Genomic DNA, 23671 nt, shown 5'->3' with positions numbered 1-23671 from the left:
TGACCACGTTAGAATGAGAGGATCTTTGAAGAGCCCCAGCAAGAGTCATAGCTTCTTAGAGTTGAAAGGTGGCCGCGGGGCTCATCCATTCCACGTTCTTGGTGTCCTCGTGCCTGCTTTAAAATGACATTGATCTGCACGTGGAGTTAAATTGCTGGAATTTTTTCCTGGCTTTCCGGCAATCTGGAATTTCCTTTCCTTTAAGAGTTCTAGTAGGTAGAATCATAACTACTGCTTTTCCGAACTTTGTGAAATTCGTTTCCTCTTGTATCAATCGCGTAACATGGTGAAGCTGTTCCTCGTCTATCAAACAGGGATCATGACACGTCGGGATGACCTGGCACCACCTGCCTGTAGTAATAGGACCCCAACTGTGTGCCTTCTCTTCTTGTCCTGTGGTCACTGCAGCCAGGGATGCCGTCACTGCTGGGGGCCTCTTCCTATCTGCTCCTTAGTGGGTCTCCTGCACTTTCTGGTGCCTCCTCCTGAATCTGAAGGTCTTTTCTGCCACTCCAGGGGAATCTGCTTCATATTCTGAGAGCGCTCCTTCATGGGTCAAGAGGTACAGCATCTCTTCTTTTTTATGTTGTTAGGATTTTGATTTGTTCCATTCCAGGAACTGGTTTTGATTCCTGTCTGCTGTCTCAGAGTCGTTCCAGCTGTTTTTTTTTCTTGACCTTTTCCTGTTCACCATTAGTCTTGGACCTTCTTTTCTTAATAATCTGTGGGTGGAGGGGTATTCCTCAAGCCTGTTTACTTTTCCTGTTGGGTGCCTGCTTTGCAATTATGTCAGACATTAACAGTTTCTGCTCAGCTATGAGGACAAAAGGCGACAGAACTTTCTAAATTGAGCTGCCCTTTGTGCATCTCCTCCTGGGGTAGTTTTGGCTTCGTTGTTGGTTATTTGAAGAGTTCCCGGTCTGCAGTTTCCCTCTCCCTCTCTTGACGTTTATCAGGTTGTGATGTGTTAGTGTTTCACATTCATTCCCATCGGCCAGTCTCCTTGAGGCCACAAAGCAAATATGCAGAAACCTCTTTCTACCCACTGGCCATGCCTGAGCCCCAGACCGCTGGGTGTTAAGGTTGAAGTGATTGCCTAACATTTGGGATTAGTCCCCCAGGAAATGACTTAGGAAAAGGGTTTATAATGTGGCTGAGGAAGCATTTAGTGGGGTTGTTTTTCAGACAGTTTGAAAATTCCACTCATCTGTGACTTTCAAACCTTGCCTACAAAGGAACCCTCCTTACATCCCTGCTGAATTCTGTACTGTGATTTTCCCTGGTCCAGATATGCTCTCTCTCTTTCCAAAATGACTTTTTTCACACTTTTTTGTCTGCTCAAACCTCCAACATCTCCCACCCTTCCTTAATATCAGCTGGAGATCTTGCTTCTTATTTCACTGATGAAACACTTTGAGACAGTGAATCTATCCTTTCAGCTAAAACTACCAACCCACCACGTCTGCACTTTTAGACTCTGATTCCTTCTTGATGAAACACCCACGCTCTTACCCGTGTGCCTCTCTAAGGCCTGTCCTCCTTGTACTGGGTTCCATCCCCTCTCATTCACTCAGGGACGTCCTTCTAAAGTTGATCCTTCTCTTCTGTGTCGTTACTTTTCCCTCTTTGCTGGATCAGCCCCATCAGCATTCAGAAATATCATCCACCTTAAAACACACACTCTTGAACCCACTGTGTCTGTAGAACCCTCCAGGTAGAACCCTCCTCCCCTTTCCTGCAAGACTTTTCAAAAGAATCATCTGCGCTCCCTCTCCTTCCTTCCTGCATTGCATCCTCATTATTTTGGCTTTTGTCCCCATCACCTTAGCAAACAGGTCTTACCAAGGTCACTGATAACTCTGATTGTCTAGTCCAATGGTTGGTTCCCAGTCCTGGTCGCACTTGATCCACCAACAGCATTGACACAACCCTCAACTCCTCACTTTCTGGTTTTCTTCCCTGGGTCCCAGGGCCCAGCCTCCCAGTTCTGTCCTGTCTTTTCCCCCCTTTACCTCGTGTTGGCGGTCTCTCTTCCTCTTGAGTCTGAGCACTGGGCTCGGTTTTGGGTCCCCCCTTCTCTTACTTTACAGAGGTTCTCATCTAGTTCCTTGACTTTATTTCTTCAGATACTTGTTTTTGGTCTTACTTTCATTATCTGCTCCTTCTTTTACGACAACATGTGTCAGATCATCTAACACTGCCCCGCAGGTTCATGAGGCTGTATGTTTATTATTGTTCGATATTTGTTCTCTCTGTTCTTCAGATTGGGTAATTTCTGTTGATCTTCAAGTTTACAAACTTTTCTTCTGTCATCTCCCTTCTGTTATTTTGATGACCCAATGAATTTTTGATTATAGGTCTTCTAGCTTTCAGTTCTGTAATTTCCATTTGATTCTTTTCTATCGTTTCTGTTTCTGTGCTGGGAACACCTGACTTTCCGTTGATTTCAAGAGCGTTTACCTCATGGAACACAGCTCTAATAGCTGCTTTAAAGTTTTTGCGTGGTAATGCTAACATCTGGGTCAAATTGGGTCGCCATCTGCTGATCTTTTCCCTTGGGAACCGGTCACATTTCCCTGGTTCTTTGTACACTGAGTAATTTTGCGTGGTCCTGAACATTGTGAATGTTGTGTGTGTAAACTCTGGGTCCTGTTGTAATCCAGGAGGGTGTTTTTTGTCTGTTTCTTTGTTTTAGCAAGTAGTTGACATGGTTAGGTTAGGACACAAGTTCTGTCTCACCCTCTCTGAGTGGTGGTTCCAATGTAGTTTAGTTTTCCAAAGCCTCTGTTTTCTGTTTTGAGTCTGTCCTGCACGTATGTTGCTTGGATGGGTTCACACGTGGAATTCGGGGGACCCCCTCTTGTCTAGCTCTCTCTGCTCTTTGGTCCCACTCACACTAGAGCCAGAGGGACGGGTTTCCTCTGTGTGATTTATCGGACCGTGGACCTCTGTGACAGGGGCCCACGCTTGGGGACAAAGGAAGGTGGAGGGGAGGGAGAGAAATGGGTGGCTTAACCCTTTGCAGGTCCCTTTTCCAACTTTGACTACTTTCCACAGTCTGCTTGCTTTTTTCCCCCCATTATTTTCTTTTTCTTTACTGTGGTGAAATACATATAACATAAAATTTACCATCTTATCCATTTTGAAGTGTACAGTTCAGTGGTGTTGAATACATTCGTAATGTTGGTCAGTCATCACCACCGTTTGTCTCCATAGCTCTTTTCATCTTGCAAAACTGATAGTCAGGAAATATGTGTCGAATGAACAAACCAAAAGACAAACAATGTAACCAGAGTATTTCTTCACAGAAAGGAATTTGGTAGGGTTAACTTTCCAATCTTTTCCAAAAACACTGTATTAAGAGAAGGATGCAGACATTGTTATGGTGATGTGTTCTAAGATGCTGGCATCACAAGGCCACCCTTGGAGTGCAGAGCCTCAGTGCCCTGGTGGAAGCAGATGAATGAATTTTGACTCTTACACGCTTGGACTGGGTACTTGGTTCCCATTGGGCCATTTTTTTAAGGAGAGCCACTGGAATCAGAGATGTGAATACATAGTGCATCTGAAGACCGATGGGGTGGACACAGCAGGGTGGAAGCCAGCCCCGGCCATATTGCACATAGCCAGTTTGGCCTCATTATCCTGCATCTTGTTCTGCTGTGGCCAGGTCCCAAGAATGTGATGACAGACTGAGAGCTCTTATGCAGATAGGCAGCCCCTATCTGCAACTTTAAACAGTGAGCAACTTTAAACAGTCACTTGCTGCTGCGGCCAGAATCCTCCCCTCCTATATTGATTTCAGCACCTCTGAGACGCAGCCGGGGTGTTGTGAAGATGCAGTAGTTACGGAGCTCAAATGCGTACACCCAGAAACCCAGTGAAGACTCTGAAATCCACATCTCCTCTGTTCTTTGCATCCGAGTCCATTTTCAGTGCAGCGGATGAAGGGCCACGAGGGTGATTCACAGAAAGTTGTCACCCCAGGGTGTGTGTTCTCGCTGCTGGTGAGTATAAGGGGACATTTGCCTCTCATTTTTCCTAAGGCTACATTATAAATTAGGAGCTCTTTTGAGATGGCTTTCTGGATTTACTTCTAACTTCTGAAAGTGGACTTGAAGGAGGATTTCAAGGATGTTTTTCTCACAGTGAAATATTGCACTTACAACTCAGAGTCTTCTGTTCCCTCCACATTGAAACTGTCACTGCTCAGTCACATGGCCCCATAATGAACCAGCTTAGGGGAAAAAGAACTGATGTCTGCTGTTGTTCTTTGTTTGGTTTTTTGAGTTCTGTTATTTTCTTGTTTGCCAAGTTATATTTTTTAAAATTTTATTCGACTATAGTTGATTTACAGTGTTGTGTTAATTTCTGCTGTACAGCAGAGTGATTCAGTTATACATATATATATACATTCTTTTTTATATTCTTTTCCATTATGGTTTATCTCAGGATATTGAATATAGTTCCCTGTGCTATACAGTAGGACCTTGTTCTTTATCCATTCTCTATATAACAGTTTGCATCTGCTAATCCCAAACTTCTAATCCATCTCTCCCAAGCCCCTCCTCCCCCTTGGGAACCACAAGTCTGTTCTCTATGTCTGTGAGTCTGTTTCGAATTGTTTGTCAAGTTTTTATACACATCATTTTAAGGCTTTTCCTCTTTCTTTATGTGATAGTGTAAGTTTTTTGTTGTTTATTTTTGATGAGAGTAGCAGTTTATAATGCTATGGTTGGCATTTAGGATGACTAGTGGCTCATGAACTATTATAAGATATACTTCTCATTTATGTTTCAAGAGTAAGGTAGTATGTAATTGTAATTTTTCAGTAACTAGAAAGACGGGAGGTATTGGCAATGTTTTCTGTGTAGTCTCTGTGTGCTATTTAATGTTTAATTTAGATGGTTAATAGTATTCTCTGGCTGTCCAGGTCGTATGGCAATTTCCAATATCTGAAAGGCATTACGGGAAATACTTTACAGCCCTGTTAGGAAGGTGCTGAATGTGTCTGAGATATGACTCACTCCTCAGTGGGAGGGAAATTTCTAAGCAGCTTCCTGGCTGTCTGAAAGCCAGAGTGATTTTTGAGTGCTCATTCATTGTTCTATGCAGTTATTAATCCAGTAGGTATTTATTGCATGCTCTGCTCCATACCAGACATGGCGCTAGGGGGGCATCTAGGGGAGAGTTCCTCTCCTTTATATACAGCAGCCGATGGTGGGGCAGTGCAGAAGCCGGAGGTCTTCTGGGAATTGATGGAAAGGTTGTCAGGGGTGGGTGGCAGGAACCTTGAAGGAAAGAGAGGACGAGGAGCCTGAGCTCATGGCTTGAAGATGCTCTGCCCTGTGCAGTAACAGGGGCACCACGAGCCTCAGCAGTGCCCTCTGTCCTGTGGAACTCCTCTTCTTTACATTTCTCTTGAGGAAATAGAAGCATTATTTATGATAGTTAAAGAAAGAAAATCTCATTGCTGTATAGAGCAGAATGGTGAAATTAATTACGGTACATTCACGAGATGCAGTTCTCTGCAGTCATTAAAAATTATTTTGCAAAAGAATGTGTAATGGCACGCGGAAACACCCACCATCTAATAAGTGGGCAAGGAAGCCTGTAAAGCAGGATGATCTCAACGTGGTAGCACGTCGTTTTCACCCTGGGCGGGCCTCCTGGCGCACTCTGGGCCCACCCTGCCCAGCTCTTGACCTTTCCGTGCTTACCACCTGCCACCGTCCTATACAACCTACTTCTTCACATTTCTACTTATGGTCTTTCTCTCCTGACAGGATTTAAGTTGTAGGAGGGCAGTGATTTTTTCCTGTCTTGCTCTCTGATGTGTCTGGCACATGGCGGATCTTAATAAATATTGTGATTGTTGAATAAATGTTGAAGGAAATGGGGTTATAATAAGATGATTGTTATTATTTCCTTTTACTTTTCGGAACTTTCCATATTTTCTGTAATAAACCTGGATTACCTCTATAAGTAGAGGGAAAAAAACTTAAGAGAGATATTATTGCGAATGACTTCCTCGTGTGACCTACCTAGTTTATCTGGGGATGGCTGAATGGACGACTGACGGGGCAGAACCAGAGCCTTCTAGCTGTGAGTAGCGAGCATTGTCTGCGTGGATCTTAGGACCCCTGGGCTCTGGCCTGGCTTCTGCGCACCACCGTGGTCGGGTTTTAAGCCTCTCCTGTTCCATTTCCCCCTTTCCCATCACACCCCATGCTCAGGGCTGCCTCTGCGTCTCCCCCTGCTTTCTCCTTCACAGGCTCTATTTTTCCTGGTCACCATTTCAACTCCATTCTTAGTTCACGGCTCTGACACTGGCCTTTGGGAGACCCTCGTTTACAACCGACATTAACCAAAGAGGCCAGAGCTACCACGGTCGGGAGCCACGTGGAATCTCTTTAAGAAGCAACCGTAGAAATACTCTGAGCACATACAGGACACTTGTCTCTGTGCTGTCTTTTCTCTGCAAGCAAATGACAAGCTGCTGGAGAAAAAGTTTTCTATTTTCTACTTCTCTTGCCTTCACTAATGCATAGTGAAGGTCTCCAAGTTGATACCACATACTGTTGGTTGATCCTTGGTTTCCCATATATAAAATAAGTGTCTTTTCTGACCCTTCAAACATGGCATGAGAATAGAATGGGGCGGTGACTCATGTGCCTTAGAAGGCATCATAATATATGTATGCACATGTATAGTTAATGACAGTTTGTTATGAATAATTTAAAAAGCTAATAAGCTAAAGTGAAAAGTCCCTATAACTTGGTTGCAGTAACCTTACGCTGTTAAAACTGTGTGGTTTTTATTCAGGGACTACAGATTGATTTTTAGGAAACAGTTTATTCTATAACTGATGATTCAATTCAGTAAATGTTTATTGAGATTCTACTGTTTGTAAGGTAATTCAGTAAGCAATGAAGGGGATTGTATAGGTCAGCTGAAAAATAGTCTGTGAGGTGGGATTCTAAGTGCATAAATGATGCTGAAGGGAAAAGATACTGCTGGCACTTAAAGCGGGGAGAGATTGTGTGAGATCTGGGGACAGGTGCGCCTGCATGGAGTAGGGGCATTATTATGGGCCCAGAATTATGACTTTTGTTAGGGGGGAGATCGTAGACATGGGGAAATAAAGGATTCCAGGTGGAGGTAACACAGTTGAGAGGGGATGGGAGGAGGAACTGGGTGAATGGTGGGTTCCCGGGCAGGGATGTGCAGGTGAGGGCTGGCAGAGGAAGCTGGCAGGTGGATTCGGGTACCACAGGGAGACCCTTCCTGCTGGAGTAGGAGGCTCTGTTTTCAGCCTCCCAAGGGACCACATTAGAAACGGGGTTTGAAAGAAAAGGTTTCCGGTTTTCATTTGGTTTGATAAGTAGAAGAGGAACCATGTGCTTTTGCTATTTGTCGTATTTATGGTAGTGCCTTTCATCTCATAATGAAATTTATTAAGTGAACAGACATAAAATCAAAGAGAAAGTTGTTTGCTTCCAGAAACATGTTTTTTTCCCTCTGTGGTTGCACAGCTACTGGATTGGACTAGCACTTGAGTTTGCAAATTTACTCAACTACTATTGTGAAAATGGAGGCAGATTTTACATGGTTAAATTATTTTCTCAAGGGAATTCCCTGGCTGTCCAGTGGTCAGGACTCCGCACTTTTACTGCTGAGGGCGCGGGTTCAATCCCTGGTCGGGGAACTAAGGTCCCACAAGCTGTGTGGTGCAGCCAAAAAAATTATTTTCTCAAAGCTGTATACCAAATTATTAAAATAATTTTGAATGGATTCCATGTGCCTAGTCTCTAAGAAGCGTGCTTTATCAGAAACCGTGTGACAATTATCGATATGATTGACACCACTATGTGCAGTCTTCTGATATTAATGCTATTTCTGTCTATTGCTTTATGCAGAATTAGTTTCAGAGTCAATAAATGATCACCTGTAACAGATTTTAAAAACATTTTGGGGAGGAATTCAAACCATGATCACTGGAAATTCATAAACTATTTTTCATAGTATTTCAAAAGGTTTTGAAAGTGTGTATTTCTAACCGTACATGATTTATATAATTTTCTCATTTGAAAATAGATTTGCTGCATGACTCTTTTTGAATTATGGTTTTCTCAGGGTATATGCCCAGTAGTGGGATTGCTGGGTCATATGGTAATTCTATTTTTAGTTCTTTAAGGAACCTCCATACTGTTCTCCATAGTGGCTGTATCAGTTTACATTCCCACCAACAGTGCAAGAGGGTTCCCTTTTCTCCACACCCTCTCCAGCATTTATTGTTTGTAGATTTTTTGAGGATGGCCATTCTGACCGGTGTGAGATGATATCTCATTGTAGTTTTGATTTGCATTTCTCTAATGATTAATGATGTTGAGCAGTCTTTCATGTGTTTGTTGGCAGTCTGTATATCTTCTTTGGAGAAATGTCTGTTTAGGTCTTCTGCCAGCTCTATTTACAATAGCCAGGACATGGAAGCAACCTAAGTGTCCATCAACAGATGAATGGATAAAGAAGATGTGGCACATACATACAATGGAATATTAGTCAGCCATAAAAAGGGACGAAACTGAGTTATTTGTAGTGAGGTGGGTGGACCTAGAGTCTGTCATACAGAGTGAAGTAAGTCAGAAAGAGAAAAACAAATATCGTATGCTAACACGTATATATGGAATCTAAAAAAAAAAAAAGAAAATGGTCAGAAGAACCTAGGGGCAAGACAGGAATAAAGATGCAGACCTACTAGAGAATGGACTTGAGGATATGGGGAGGGGGAAGGGTGAGATGTGACAGGGTGAGAGAGTGGCATGGACATATATACACTACCAAAGGTAAAATAGATAGCTAATGGGAAGCAGCTGCATAGCACAGGGAGATCAGCTCAGTGCTTTGAGACCACCTAGAGAGGTGGGATAGGGAGGGTGGGAGGGAGGGAGATGCAAGAGGGAAGAGATATGGGGACATATGTATATGTATAACTTATTCACTTTGTTATAAAGCAGAAACTGGCACACTATTGTAAAGCAATTATACTCTAATAAAGATGTTAAAAAAAAAAAAAGTTCTCACCACAAAGAAAAGGAGCTGTGAGGTGATGGATGTGGCAAGTAACATTATTGTGGTAATTCTTTTGCAATATATATATACATATATCAAATTATCACGTTGTACAACGTAAACTTACACAATGTTATATGTCAATTATATCTCAATAAACTTGGAAAAAGGAAAAAAAGAAAAAAAAATAGATTTACAATTTAGAAGTACATAGCTAGGAATCTTTGGATTTGAGTTTACTCACCAAGTAGGTGATCAGTTACCTCTTTTTGGTCTTACTTAAAAAAAGATTCAACTTGTTACTTTTTTTTAGTTTTGAAATTCTGAAGTATGTTCAGAAAGAAAGCGAATTGAAGACTCATGTGGAATGTTTGCCTATTTTTGTAAAGTTTGTGCGTGCGTGCGTCTGAGCTGGGGCTGTGTGTACACGTGTGTGTGTGTGTGTGTGTGTATGTGTGTGTGTCTGAGCTGGGGCTGTGTGTGTGTGTGTGTGTGCGTGCGTCTGAGCTAGGGCTGTGTGTGCATGCGTGTGTGTGTGTGTCTGAGCTGGGGCTCTGTGTGTGTATGTGTGTGTGTGCGTCTGAGCTGGGGCTGTGTGTGCATGCGTGTGTGTGTGTGTGTGTGTGTGTGTGTGTGTGTGTGAAGCTAGGGTTCTGTGTGGAGAGAAACAAGCTGAGGAGCATCCGGCCCCAAGCTGCATCCCTGAAGTGACTCCAGGGACAAGGGTGGGGTTGGAGGGGTGGGGGGAGGAGAGACTCACTTCTTACTTTATATACTTTTAAAAGAATGATGAGATTATTATGTATGATTTTTACTTTTCCTTTTTTGCATTTTTGAATAACATATAGAAAAAAATACTTGTCAAAACTGTTTTTCCCTGTGGAGATGACTGTGTTTTACATTCTGGAGCCAGTTTTTTTCTTTCCCGTTGGAAAAGTTACAGGATACGGTGTATGCCGCTCAGGATTTTATTTTCTTAATCCAGCTTCTTCTCATATTTGAATTTTTACAGTTCCTTCTGTTCAACTATCCTATCCTTATTTTCAGAGGAGTTGGTAATCTGCACTTTAATTATGTTTCCTTTTAAAATATTTAGTTGAAGGCAACTTCATGATCTTCGTAGAGTTTAATACTTTTTTCAAATGCTTTTTCAAGTTTTTGAATTTCTTACCAATATTTAATACTCATAATGAAAATATGTGCCTGGTATAATCTTACATTCCATTCTCTTTGGTATAACTTAGACTGATTTACAGCCTATGATTTCACATTCTCTCTCACGAAGCAGCAAACGATCTCTGCTTTCTGGAAGTTCTCCTCATTGGAGGGAGAGACATTGGGTTTTGAGTTGCAGACGCCGTTTCCTGACAGTCATTTTGCGGTCGTGTTGGATTTAGGGTCTTGACCTGTCCAAACTCCAATCCTGCTTGTTCACAGGGAGTCCAGACTATTCCTCTCATTGTTGTGTGAAGGAATACTTAGATCACATTTTTAAAAAATTGAAGTATAGTTAATTTACAGTATTGTGTTAGTTTCAGGTGTACAGCAAAATGATTCAGTTAAACATATTTGTATATTTTTTTCTGATTCTTTTCCATTATAGGTTATTACAATATTGAATATAATTCCCTGTGCTATACAGTAGGTCCTTGTTGTTTATCTATTTAATATATTGTGGCATGTATATGTTAATCCCCAATTTCTATTTTATCCCTCTCCACTGTTTCCCCTTTGGTAACGGTAAGTTTGTTTTCTATGTCTGTGAGTCTGTTTCTGTCTTGTAAATAAGTTCATTTGTATTCTTTTTTAGATTCCACATATAAGAGATCACTTCACGTTTTAAGTACTAAGGTAGAATAGAAATTTTCTTTGGAGGAGAAGACGTTAGTAAATGCCTTGGGTGAAATAGCTAACACTAGAACAGAAGGACGTAAAAGAGGTGGTGTTTTCTTCGTGGGACTTGGGGCAAGTGACTGCATTTCTCTGGGCCTCCGTCCCTTAGTTGTAAAGTGGGGCCAGTGGGTTGGATGCTTCCGATTCCCCTGCGGCACTAACACTGTGTGGTCTGACCGGGGAAGGCTGGTAACGCGGGCTTTGGGGCTCTGGGAGGGGTGCTGGTGGGCTGTCCTGGTCTCTGCTTCCAGCACATCTGCCTCATTCCATGAGCCTTAGGGGGACATGGAACAGCCTCCTTTTACTGTTTCACCCCACTGTAGGGAACGATCTCTAGGGTTGCCAGGATTTAAACTAGACAAACCATAGGAAGTGACCCCAAAAGGGATTAAAATAACCTAAACGTGGACCACCACGTGAATGCTGTCCTGAGGGAAATGTACAGAGAAAGGAAACCGGGACCAGAAAGATGGAGGTAAGAAGTCTGGCACATCATCAGGGATGGGGTTAGATGAACGAGGGCCCTTGACCTCAACCAGGGAGGTGAGATGGAGGGGTTGCCTCTTGGACGTTGACATGTTAAGGTGAAATGAATAGAAGCTGTGCTCTTTGACAGGGGAAAATACATTTTTAGTTATCTGTTATCCCCAGTGTAACTAACGCACACCCTTACACAATGTGCTGACTCTGGGGGAAATTCACGTCCTTTGGGAGGTTATTGGCGGAGGATCACGTCTTCCGAGGCGACCGTCCGCCTTGGTCCTGATGGCAGAACCGAAGTCTCCTCGGTGGACTGCGGTTCTGCTCCAGGCTGCACGTCAGCGAGGTGGGGGTGAGGCCCATGGCACCCCGGGCTGCACGTCGGGAGGAAGCTTGGTGAGTCATCGCTGTGCGGAGACATTTCAGCACAGGCTGTGAATACGAGCATTTATTCCACCAAAGTCCACTCGGAGCCTCAGGACCTTTGAGACAGTTGCCTTTTCTTGATCCTTCCTTCTGAGTTCTGGCTCCTGTGTATTATCTTAGGAGGCAAGCTGGCTATTAATAGACATTTGGTAACTATTTAACACACTGTGTTAAAAGCCTGAAAGAACCATTGTATTTATCGTGTTGGCCAAGTACCTTATGGAAAAACCCAAACGAACTTTTTTGGCCAACGCAATAACAGAATTCAGTCTGGAATACTCTTGCAAACAAGTTTCTCTTTTATTTTTATAAGTCCCAGATTTATCTATCAGGATAGTTTGAAGCTGAGTAGAAATGCCATTTCTTTATTCAGCAACCCTGTAAAACCAGTAACGTCTTCATTCCACTCCTCGATGTACAGCTTTGAAAAATGTTTTCAGCGTAAAATGTGAGGCTGAGGAACATTTGGGGAGAGTATAGCAATAGCAAGAGGTAATGAGAGCAGAATTGCTGTTTCCGAGGGCCTCGCCTGAGCCACCGCATGGGCCCCCCAAGGGCCTGGGGATGGGGGCGTCCGGTCGTGGACTGCCCTCTCCGGGGGGATCGGGTCCCTCTGCTGGGAATTGGAAAAGTCTCTGCTACGAGGAGACTGTCTTCTTTAGTCTTGTATAGAAAGTGACCTTGTCTATTGCCGTAACACTGCCAGCGTCTGCTCACACCCAGATCTAAAGTTGGGTTCAGGGTCAAATCAAACATTAGCAACAGAGAATTGGAGGAAGCAGTGTGGGGGGCCTGGATTATCTCCCTGGCTCTTACCAACCTTCATACCTAATAATCCTTCTTGATGAATTGGCACTTCTAAAGGTGGGTTCAGGGTCAAATCAAACATTAGCAACAGAGAATTGGAGGAAGCAGCGTGGGGGGCCTGGATTATCTCCCTGGCTCTTACCAACCTTCATACCTAATAATCCTTCTTGATGAATTGGCACTTTTTGCACCAGAGAAATGTAGTATTACATTTCCTCCAAGTTGTTTCAGGTAATACATTTGTCTCTTGTCTCTTTAAGTCTCACACATGTGTACACGGTCCCCCGCTCCCCTCCCTCATCTCCAGTCAGTAATCATTCTTTATACCTTCCTCCAAGCTTTGAGCCATGGAGGTTTAAGGAAGCACTGCCATCCGGCCACGCATGCCTGGCATGTGAATAAGGCCTTCTTTGCAGCCTCCAGGACTGTCTATTCCCGGCTCGTGAAAGCATGAATGCACGCCGTCTGGAAGGGAGCCCATTGGAGGGACCCCTCTTCCTGGGAGGAAAGGCGGATCGGGGGTGCTCGGTCGTTGGTTGTTTTAGATGTAAGATTTGCTCTGGGAATCTTTCATTACAGTGAGTGATTTTCAATATGTTTGGCTTTTAGATTTTCTGGGGCTGGGGGAGTGGTTTAAAAGGAAGATAATCACCCAAAGAACACATAGTGTTTTCATAGTATGTTAGCCCTCAACCATGGTAGGAGATGAAAAACACACAGTAAGTGCAGACCTGACCCTAAGTCACGGAAGATGGAAAAATCCATCGTCAGGACTGTGGTTGTCTTGAAATATGTTGATGGGAAGTGTTTTCCCAACTGTACGGGGGCCGGGGTGGGGATTCAAGGCATCGCAGAGGCAGAGCGATCGTCATTGATGAGAAACATGGTAGATACATGGACGGGGCCCGAACGCTGTGCCTTGCATCCTGTTCCAGGCGTGTGTAGCACTAGAAGCTTTTTTCTTTCCCTTTTGCCCTTAAAGATGTGCTTGACTGCGTGAGCGGATGATGCCCGGGTTTCTGCCTCGGGGGGGTCTGATGGGGGAGAGCTGAGGCAGAGGCGTTTCCTCTCCGGGGGCAGCTGGAGGCTCAGAGTGGCTGGATGCACAGTGCGACCCCCCGCGTGGGGGGACCAGGACAGCTCAGCTGGGGCCACAGCAGATGGGCTGTGTCTCCTCATGGCTCACAGCGGTCGGCGGGGACAGAGCCACATGAGGGTGTTACCAGCTTGGCCCCTGTCACCAAAGGAGTGAAAGCAACAGCGATCTTGTTCCGACGTGTTTATCGCCGCAGCCTCAGCACCCTCCTAGCGGACTGCTTTTCCGTGCTTGCGGCCAGCTGCTGCGTTCCACTTCAGGACTTAAAGGTTTCCTGTCAGGAAAGAGGAAATAGAATAATAGGAGGCTTTCTTGTGAGGAGGAAATCTGTTTACTGGGAATATGGTTGTTAACTATTTAGATGGCATACACTTATTGGACGATGCAAACCTTTTTTTTTTTTTTGATAATAAATGTGTCATATATTTACAGCAAAAGATAAAAAAAGAACAAACTAGAACTACAACAGTTCTACAACAACAGTGTATAAGTCTCACAATCATAATATTAAACAGAGCATCCAGAAATTTAAAAAAAGCATACACTGTATTACTTCATTTAAAGTTTTAAAATAGGCAAACTAAACTATAGTGTCAGAGCAGGATAATTGCTGCCCTTGGGGACTGGAAGGGGGCCCAAGATAGAGTTACAGGGATGCAGGTAATGTTTGGTTTCTAGTCTCCATGATGGTTACATGGGTGTGTTCACTTTGTGAAATTATACCAAGTTATATGTTTGTAATTTACGTACTTCTCTATATGTAACATTTAAATAAGTAATCAAAAACAAACAAAAAAGTTTACCCATGTCAAAAATAATCATTAACATAGCTGCATTTCTCCCATAATCCTTTCTCTGGTTTCCTCTTTATTTAAATTTAACTTTTCTCTCTCTCTCTTTTTTTTTTTTTTTTAAACATCTTTATTGGAGTATAATTGCTTTACAATGGTGTGTTAGTTGCTGCTGTATAACAAAGTGAATCAGCTATATGTATACATATATCCCCATATCTCCTCCCTCTTGCGTCTCCCTCCCACCCTCCCTATCCCACTCCTCCAGGTGGTCACAAAGCACCGAGCTGATCTCCCTGTGCTATGCTGCTGCTTCCCACTAGCTATCTAGTTTACATTTGGTAGTGTATATATATATGTCCATGCCACTCTCTCACTTCGTCCCAGCTTACCCTTCCCCCTCCCCGTGTCCTTAAGTCCATTCTCTACATCTGTGTCTTTATTCCTGTCCTGCCCCTAGGTTGGACGATGCAAACCTTTTTTAACCAAAACATCACCTTAGCATTTTAACTTTGATTTTTTGAATCAGTGAGGGTATTGGGAACATAAATTTATGTTGCAGTTGTTTTAGTTACTGAATTTCAGTAAAGAGCGGGCACTGGTGAACATGCAGAGGGACAGTTTTAAATGATGCGTGGGAAAGGAGTTAGTGCTGGTTGGGAGAATCTACAGATATCTAACCTCTGAATCCAGAAGAGTGAACATTAAGAAGGGGGATGGCTGAGGTGGAATATGGGCTTGTTCCCCAAATCTTGACATACTAGGATGCAAGGGCACTCTTAGGTCAAAGTAAGTCTCATAAGAAAAGATGCTATTCACACATGAAATTTATTGAGGCTGTGGAAAGGCGGGATGCCCATAACTGTGTGTGTCGGTGGTAGATCCATCAGCACTTCTGTTAGAAGTCAAGACACAGCTGCCCTTTAGTGCTCACGAAAACGGAAGAGCGGACCCTCCCGTAATAACAGAATATTCTAAGTGTCTGTCACATTATTTGTACAGGGAGCGTAACACAGACGGTCATGAACTAGATCAGGGATGAAGGTCCTTATCTCTCTTCCAATCCAGGCTACATATTATCTGTGTTACTTAAAAAAAAATCTCTATAGCAATAATAATACTGTATTACAGAACATTGGAAAAGTCTCAGAAAGAAGTATAAGCCATGAAACCAGAACCTTCACACAGACACTATTGGTTTGGTGCAAACTTCAGATTCTAGATAGCTTTTCATTTTGATTTTTAACCTTCATTTAATAAACAACCATAGTGAATCCGTAAAAGGTCTCTGCAGCATCCCGCCGGGGACCTGTGCCGGGTGGTGATAGCTCAAGGTACTCCCCGGTGGTGAGTCATCTTCACGTGGTCTGAGCGGAGCCATGCCAGTTTCCAGGGCCCTCGCAGGGCGAGCTCTTGCAGATCCAGGGTGGGAGGGTTGAAAGGCCCCACCCCCCTAGCAGGAGGTCTGTCTAGGAGCCTTTGGGGATGCATGCTCTATTTAAGAACCTTGTGTTTTGCTGTGTGTAGGAGGGAGTGGGTTGTTCTGGGCAGGTGTTGGTAATTCTCAGCTACGAAACCATCACCTTTGACATAGGGGGTGATGTGGAAGTGGGCTCTGAGAACACTCCCTTAGCTAATGGAGCTGTTCACGAGGAAGAGGATGGCCTTTCTTTGCTAGGAAGTGTGTCTGTGTGGTGGCTCACTGGTTCACTCAGAACCCAGGCTTTTTGGATGTAATGGGACCAGGGGATTCTGGTTGGCAGTACAGTTGCCTCCCAGCCAGCTGGCAGCATAAAGCTTTGCTCTTCCCCATAGTTTTGAAATATTATAATCTTCTGGAGGATGTGGCAACATAGTGTTATGGAAAGATTATGGGGCTGAATACTGCTTCTGCCACTCATCAGCAGTGATAGAAGGTATAATTATCCCCAATTTACAGATGAGGAAATTAAGGCTTAGGGAGATTGAGTAATTGGCCTGAGGTCACACAGTTAAAAGAGTCGAGACTGTAACTCAGGCCTGTCTGGCCCCCAGACTGCACTCTGAAATCTGCTGTACCCTCTCATCTTTTCCCTCCCTTCCTTCCTCTTTCTCTCTCTCTTTTTCTTTCTTTCCTTCCTTCCTTCCTTCCCTCCCTCCCTCCTTCCTTTCTTTCTCTCCCTCTCTCCCTTCCTCCCTTCCTTCCCTCTCTCTCTCTTTTCGCCTCCCTCCCTCCCTTCCTTCCTTCCTCCCTTCTTTCCTTCCTTCCTCTGATCTGTGGCAGGATGTAGGGGATAGTGCAGTGTGCCCTTTATACATGTGGACATGAAATTGTGGTTACAAATGTGACCTGCAGAGCCCAACAGACTTACCAGGTTTACATCAGGGCCTGGCCACATCCTAGCTGTGAGCCTGGGCAAGTTACTTAACATATCTGTGCCTCAGTTTCTCCATCTGTAAGCCAGGGACAATAGTAGTACCTACTTTATGTTGTTAAGATAGTAAATGAATTACTCCCTAGAAAGCACTTAGGACAGAGTGTAGCATATGATGAGCATTCACTACATGTCAGCCATTATTATTTTGTCATAATTTGCTGCTGTCTCTTCAGGCAGGAGAAGAAGTGGGTGCTTTGTGGCTGGCAGGACATGCAGCTTTGTCCCCGTGCAGGTGTCTTGATGCTCGGGGTCTCGGCAGACAATGTTCTAGGTAACATACTAAGCAAAACTGGATGATCAGCCAGTCTTTAGGTAACAATCTAGGTAGAAATTAACAGGGTATGTGTCCTATACTCTTATTATGCAAAAAAGAAAATAAAAATTTAAGATGATATCTGATTCTGATGAAAAACACTTTCATGGTAATTTATAGGTTCTGGGCAGATTCAATTTAAACACTTTTGGAAGCAGTACAGAGATACAAGTTCTGGGGGATTCATATGACTAATTGCTCCCAAGGAGACTTCAGTTTTGTTGGAAACACACAATTACTTGTGGTCGGCTTTGTGGGAGGGTTTGAATTGGTGATGAGAATTCACATTTTGGGTTGAGGCAGAGAGTATGGAGGACACCATCCTGAAGGATGATGACATAGTTGGGTTAAAGAAAGAGATGCTTAGAGAGTTACAGATGGGAAATCATGGAAGACACGGACACAGTGGGCTTGGGTTACAGAGTTCTGCTTTGTAGTATGAATTTAAGAAATACCATTGCACCCTCTTCTTCTGGGAGATGCCTTGATAAACTTGTCCAGAATATATATGTCCCCCAAAGGTACACTGGGCATTAAAATGCCGAAACTATCCTGCAGAAAATGTAGACAACAAAAACATGCAAGCTGGAAAAACCTTTACCTTCTCAGTGAGAACTGAATCAGTGATTCCATCACTTAGATGAAGCTAGTTATTCACAACTTCAACAAATGTAACTAGCCATCAGGTAATGGATTTTGACTATTACATCCCACCGACCTGTTCAACACAAGGTTTACAGATTGGAAGGTGAACGCTATGTATTACTTTTTAGCCTCAAAATTCCCTTGAAGGAGCTGAAGCTTGCTAAATACCACGGCTGCTGAAAATCTGGTTGCACAGAGCATTTGCTTGGATTTTGGAAATCCTCTTGACTTTTCTTGGTGGTTCCCTATCTTGAAATACATCTTAATAAAGTATGATTGGTTGAATAATAAACCATAATTTCAGGGTTGAGAGGAGCCTTAAAAATCAGCTGTTTGGACCACAAAGCGGATGTCTGAGTCTTTGTGCATCAGGCTGTCTGATCGATGTCTGGATACTCAACAATGTGGGGCTCAGCCAGTGTGGTCAATTGGACCCTCCACTGACTTTCCCAGTGGAGAAGCTCAGGTCCTTTAAATTAGCTTTATAGGTCCATATAATGTGCCCCCAGGATCCCCTTTGTCCTCATCTCCTGGCAGCCCTCTTCAATTACTCTGCCCCCATCACACTGGCCTTTTTTCCAAACATTTCAATCATGTGCCCATCTCCAGACCTTTGTACTTTGTACTTTCTGTCCCCTCTGTCTAGAATACTCTTTCCATGATACATTTCTTTTGCCCTTGTTCTTCAGATGCTTCCTCAACCTGTACTGGTGCTAGACTGACATTGATTTTCTGTCATTACACTAAAATTATTATTCTACTGATTTTTGACTTGCATTGTAGCTCTTGAGAAATCAGCTAATTGTTGTTCCTTTGAAGGTACAGTTGGCCCTTCGTATCTATGGATTCCACATCTGAGGATTCAACCAACTTTGGATTGAAAATATTTGAAAAACAATCTAGAAAGTTCTGAAAAGCAAAACTTGAATTTTCCACAAGCCAGCAACTATTTATATAGCATCTATGTCGTATTTACAACTATTTACATAGCCTTTACATTGTATTAGGTATTATAAGTAATCTAGGAATGATGTAAAGTATACGGGAGTATGTGCATAGGTTATATGCAAATGCTACACAATTTTACATAAGGGACTTGAGCATCCGTGGATTTTGGTATTTGCACGGTAGTTCTGGAACCAGTCCTCCTTGGATACTGAGGGACAACTGTAATATGTCTTTTCATTCTGGCTGCTTTTAAGACCTTTTGTCTCTGGTGTTCTCTAGTGTCTCTGTGATATGTCAGGAGGTCTTTCAATGAATCTGTTTGGGATTTGTTAGATCTTCTGAATCTTTGGATTGGTGTCTTTCATCAATTCTAGGAAATGCCCAGCCATTCTCTTCATTTGCTGCCTCTGATCCAGTCTCTTTTCTCATGGGAATCTGATTAGATTTGTTAGACGTCTTCAACATCCTCATATCTTTTAATATCTCCTTCAGTTTTCCATCTGTGTCTTTCTCTGCTTCATTCTCAATAATTTCTTTAGTTCTGTCTTCAAGATGTATCTTCATTGGTGTCTAGTCTGCTAGTAAATATACCCGTTGCATTTTAAGTGTCACTTATCTTACATGCTTTTATTTCCAAAAGCTCTATTTATTTAAAAAAACCTGCTTATTTTTAACAGTTTCTTGTTTCATATTCATCTTATCAATTGCTACTTTTATTTCTTTATATTCATCTTATCAATTGCTACTTTTATTTCTTTAAACATAATTGTGTTATGTTTGTGTTTGATAATTCTAATATTTGAAATCTTTGCTGATCTTTTTGTACGTGTGGTTTCCGCTGGTTCTTCCTCCTGTATATCTGTGACTTCTAAGTGTGAATTCAGTTTTTTTGAAAATTTATATATGGGGCTTCTTTGAGGTCTAGATTGAAGGTGGGTTCCTCCAGAGAATTTGTTTGCTGCTATCAGATTTCTTGGTGATCCCACCAACCTGGGAGCACCTTAAAATACACTTTTGTCTTGAGGTTTGCCAGGCCACCAGGCACTGTGAATTTGCACTGCAGGTTCTATGTGAGAGCTAGATCATGATGACAGATTTTTAGGGGAGGTTGTTTCCTCCATGTAGTCACGAGGTTTGAGAAGTCAGATTTGCTTGCAGTCCCTGGGAGGCAGCCATACTGCTTGTTATGTGGTTGATGCTGTGAAAATTCACGTCCTTTTTCAAGATACTTTATTCAAGATACTTTATTGTTTCCGTCAGAAAAATTTCATAATGTTACCAAACCAAACTTGGGTCCACTCGCCGGCACACAGTAAAGCCAATCTACTGACACCAGGTTGTGGTGAAGGAAAGTACAGTGTTTATTTCAGGGCACCAAGCAAGGAGAATGGGCAGCTCATGCTCAGAAGACCCAAACTCCCCAATGGTTTTCAGGAAAGGGGTTTTAAAGGCAGTGTGAGGGAGGGGCTGCAAGGTGTGGGATCAGCTCGTGCACAGTTTGAAGTGGGTGGAGACCTCCTCTGGGTGATGACATCCCCCATCACAGAGAGCTTGGATTTTTTCCCACTGTCTCAGTGTCTGGAGTTCAGAGTGGTTTGGCAAAACTGTCTGTTCATGATAGAGTCAGAGATGTCTGTTATGGAGGAAAATCTTTGTATCATTCTAGGAAATTGATTTCTATCAGTTGCTTTTTCAAAGAGAGATTAGGCCAGACTGTTCTATAAAAATTACTGCTCTAAAGTTTATTTGATCATTACTCAATATATTGCATTCAATTTGTTAAGTGAATGAATGCATGTTGCAATTTTTCTTCCTTTCCAATTCTTTTTCAATATCAGGTGATTTTAGAATTTTTTTCCCAGTAGAACTGGAGAAATGTTTTCTTTAAAGTCTTGAGTTTGCTTTATCTGGTGCGTCTGGAAAATTTACTTTGAACTGGGAAGTTTTTATAAACTACCTGATCTAAACTTTGAATATCCTACAGGATCCTCATTTTAAATATTGGGAAACTGAAGCAAAATAACTTGTCTTAGTCACTCACCAATTAAGGATGGGACTGTTATGATTTGCTTCACCTGAACTTATAGCTCTGCTTTCTTTTCCGGACTCCACATGTTCACAGGTTCAGCTTTATACTATGATTTGGTCAGATTTTAAATGTTAGACTTTACACATGTTTAAACGCCTTCCCTTCCCATTTGAAATTCAAAGCTTGTTGTGATATTCACAGGATATGACCTCATCGGAAAGTGACTGAGCATTCCTAGTTCCTGTTGTTTACTTTGTATTTGGAGAAACAGCAGGAAAATATTATCTGTCCAGTGACTACCACTGGCAGTGACAAACGCACTCAAGAGTAGTCCTAGGCGTTTCCTGTGGTTGTTGGACGGGACACTGTTGGTGCCGTGGGCACAGCGAGGGGGCTGCAGGGCTCTGGCTGGTGGGAGTGGGGGGACACGGGGTCTGGCATGAACCACCCAGAATGGCTTCCTTACAAGGAGGAGGCATGCAGACAGTCAGAAACTACAGCCACTGTCGTGCACTTGATGATACCTAAATGGAGAGGTGGGTGGATAGTTGGATGTAGGGGTCTGATGCCCTGGAGGAATGCACAGGTAAAGATTCTGATTTGATACTTAAGGTACATAGATGGGACTTAAAGCTGTGGGGTTGGATCAGGACCAAGGGCAGGACCTTGAAGCGCACAATGGGCCATAAAAAGGGAGCCTCCAGGTGGCAGTGGGAGCAGGTGCCTGCGGGGGCGGGAGTGCGGGACCTGTAACATCAGAGGGGAGGGTTGCCGTCTGAGGGCGTACCCGGCAGTGCCAACCCTGCGAGAGATCAGGTCACAGTGAAATTGAAAAGTGCTCATTGGATTCATCTGGCAAGATATGAAGACTCTGAGAGAATTAAAACTGACAGGAGATGACCATCAGTTGACAATGGGGCTTGAGGAGCAGTGGGGGAGGACAGTATTGTGTTTTGGGTAGCGAGGTGGATGCTGGTTCCACCGAGGGGGACAGCGGATCTGGGAGCAGGGAGCAGCTCTGAAGAGAAAGGGATGGATTCATTTTTCATCAGTTCATCATTCCCTTCCATGGCTTTAATTAAAAGGATAAGTTTATGACTCTCAAACTCGGGTTACATAAATTATTATGTATGCAGAGAGGAGGTTCACAGAAGAAACTTAATGAATGGAAACATTTGAGGGAGGAGGAGGGGGAGCACTTGAAGAGGCCACGGGCAGGAGAAGCTGGTGCTGGCTTGCCAGCCAAGCGGGGAGAGGGTTTGAAGGCGGGGATGGCTGTCAGCAGTTTCCATTGCTCGAGATGGTCAGGGACATTAATGACTCAGAAGTGATTTTGGCATAGACTATTACAGAAGTGTAGTGGGGTCAGAGTCCAATTAGCACAGGAATGTTAAGTGGAAGTGCTGAGAAGTGGGCAGAGCTGGTGCAGGTCCCTGTTTCCTGAAGTAGACTGAGTGGTAGATAGAGGGGGATGTGGTCAAGAGGCGGGGATTATTTTAGGGGGGCAGGATAGGCTTGTGCTTTTGTAAGCTAATGGAAAGAGGCAATAGAGTGAGGGCAGTTGAAGATCTGGAGGGGTGAAAGAAGGTTTAAGGAGTGAGGTCCCAGAGGAGGAAGGAGATGGGTGAGAAGAGACACCTCGCCCCACGATCAGGAGGGACGGAGGTAAAGATGAGAGGGATGCAGATGTTTCTAGATGGGCACAGATGGTTATAGTCAATGACTATTGAATTGCATGCAGTGTCACTTGTAAGTTGCATCAACTCCCCCTCCTTGATCTTTACCCCAAAATACCTAACATTAGGAAAGTTATCACCTCCCCCCACCTTACAGTTCAGGGGCATTGGCAAATCCAGCCTGCCTGCTGCCTGTTCTGTAAAATAAAGTTTTATTGACACACGGCCATGTTCCAATTCATTCATTTACACGTCATCTCAGACTGCTTTTGCACGGCAATGGCAAAGCCTAAAATAGTCACTGACTGGCCCTTTTCGGAAGTTTACTGACCTCTGTACAGGTGGCAAAACCGAGGCGCAGAGAGGATGTTGACTTCAGAGGAGCCCCCTCCCCCCCCCATCTCTGGGAGCACTTCCTTCTGTGTTCCCTGGCGTTCTCCAGATGTCGCCTGCTCTGAGAATTACCTGCTAACTCCTCTCTCAGAACTTCAACTGTTACAATTGTAGATTAGATCGCATTTACACCTATCCTGGCCACACCCTAGAAATACACCTGTCTGGGTGCTTCTTAAGCGGACCTGTGTCAAAGGCAGGAGCCCTGGTGTTGCAGACAGGACTCTGCCAGCCCTGCTCTCTCCATGACTGGGATGTGCTGGTTTATTCTGCTTCCCTTGGATTACTTTTCTCCACCTTTTCTAAGAAGCCAAGACCTACTTTCTCTCTGAAATCATTACCAAAACCCTCACGTATTTCTTACCCCGGTGGTTTTGTTTCTTTGCCTTGAACTTCCCCAGCACTTAAGTGTGTTATTTCCATCCTGCACGTGCATTTCGAGTATCGTCTGTGTCCTGTGAGAGGCCCTGCTGTGATGGGGCCGCTGCATTGTTCACTCTAACCTGGAGGACGGGGACCTCACCGACCCTGTGTCCCACAGTTGCTTAGCGGGTACTGACGCTCAGCATGTGAATTTTGACGAAGTTGAAAAATTTTAAGTGCTGTAGAATTGCTCACTTCTGCATGAAATGGTGCTAATTACTGGCCCTCCTCAGCTGCTCCTGAAACCAGATCCTCTCCTGAC

At 43.6% G+C, this 23671-nt stretch overlaps 1 protein-coding gene across 4 annotated transcripts in view; it reads left to right on the top strand.

Moving 5' to 3' along the window:
- The window catches only part of CSGALNACT1 (chondroitin sulfate N-acetylgalactosaminyltransferase 1), a 327171-nt gene that overhangs the window by 78661 nt on the left and 224839 nt on the right, over positions 1–23671 (top strand). Inside the window, exon 1 of one of the 4 annotated variants that reach the window (XM_068531932.1) lies at positions 3558–4007. The exons of the other annotated variants lie outside the window; for them this stretch is intronic. The gene's annotated coding sequence lies outside the window, so the exon portion shown is untranslated. Of the gene's footprint in view, positions 1–3557; positions 4008–23671 lie in introns of those variants that run through there. 4 annotated transcript variants of the gene reach the window in all.

Source organism: Eschrichtius robustus, chromosome 21, assembly GCF_028021215.1.
Source record: "Eschrichtius robustus isolate mEscRob2 chromosome 21, mEscRob2.pri, whole genome shotgun sequence".
Classification (NCBI taxonomy): Eukaryota; Metazoa; Chordata; class Mammalia; order Artiodactyla; family Eschrichtiidae; genus Eschrichtius; species Eschrichtius robustus.
Note: the sequence above shows the minus strand (reverse complement) of the source record. Positions and strands in the feature narration are given on the sequence as shown.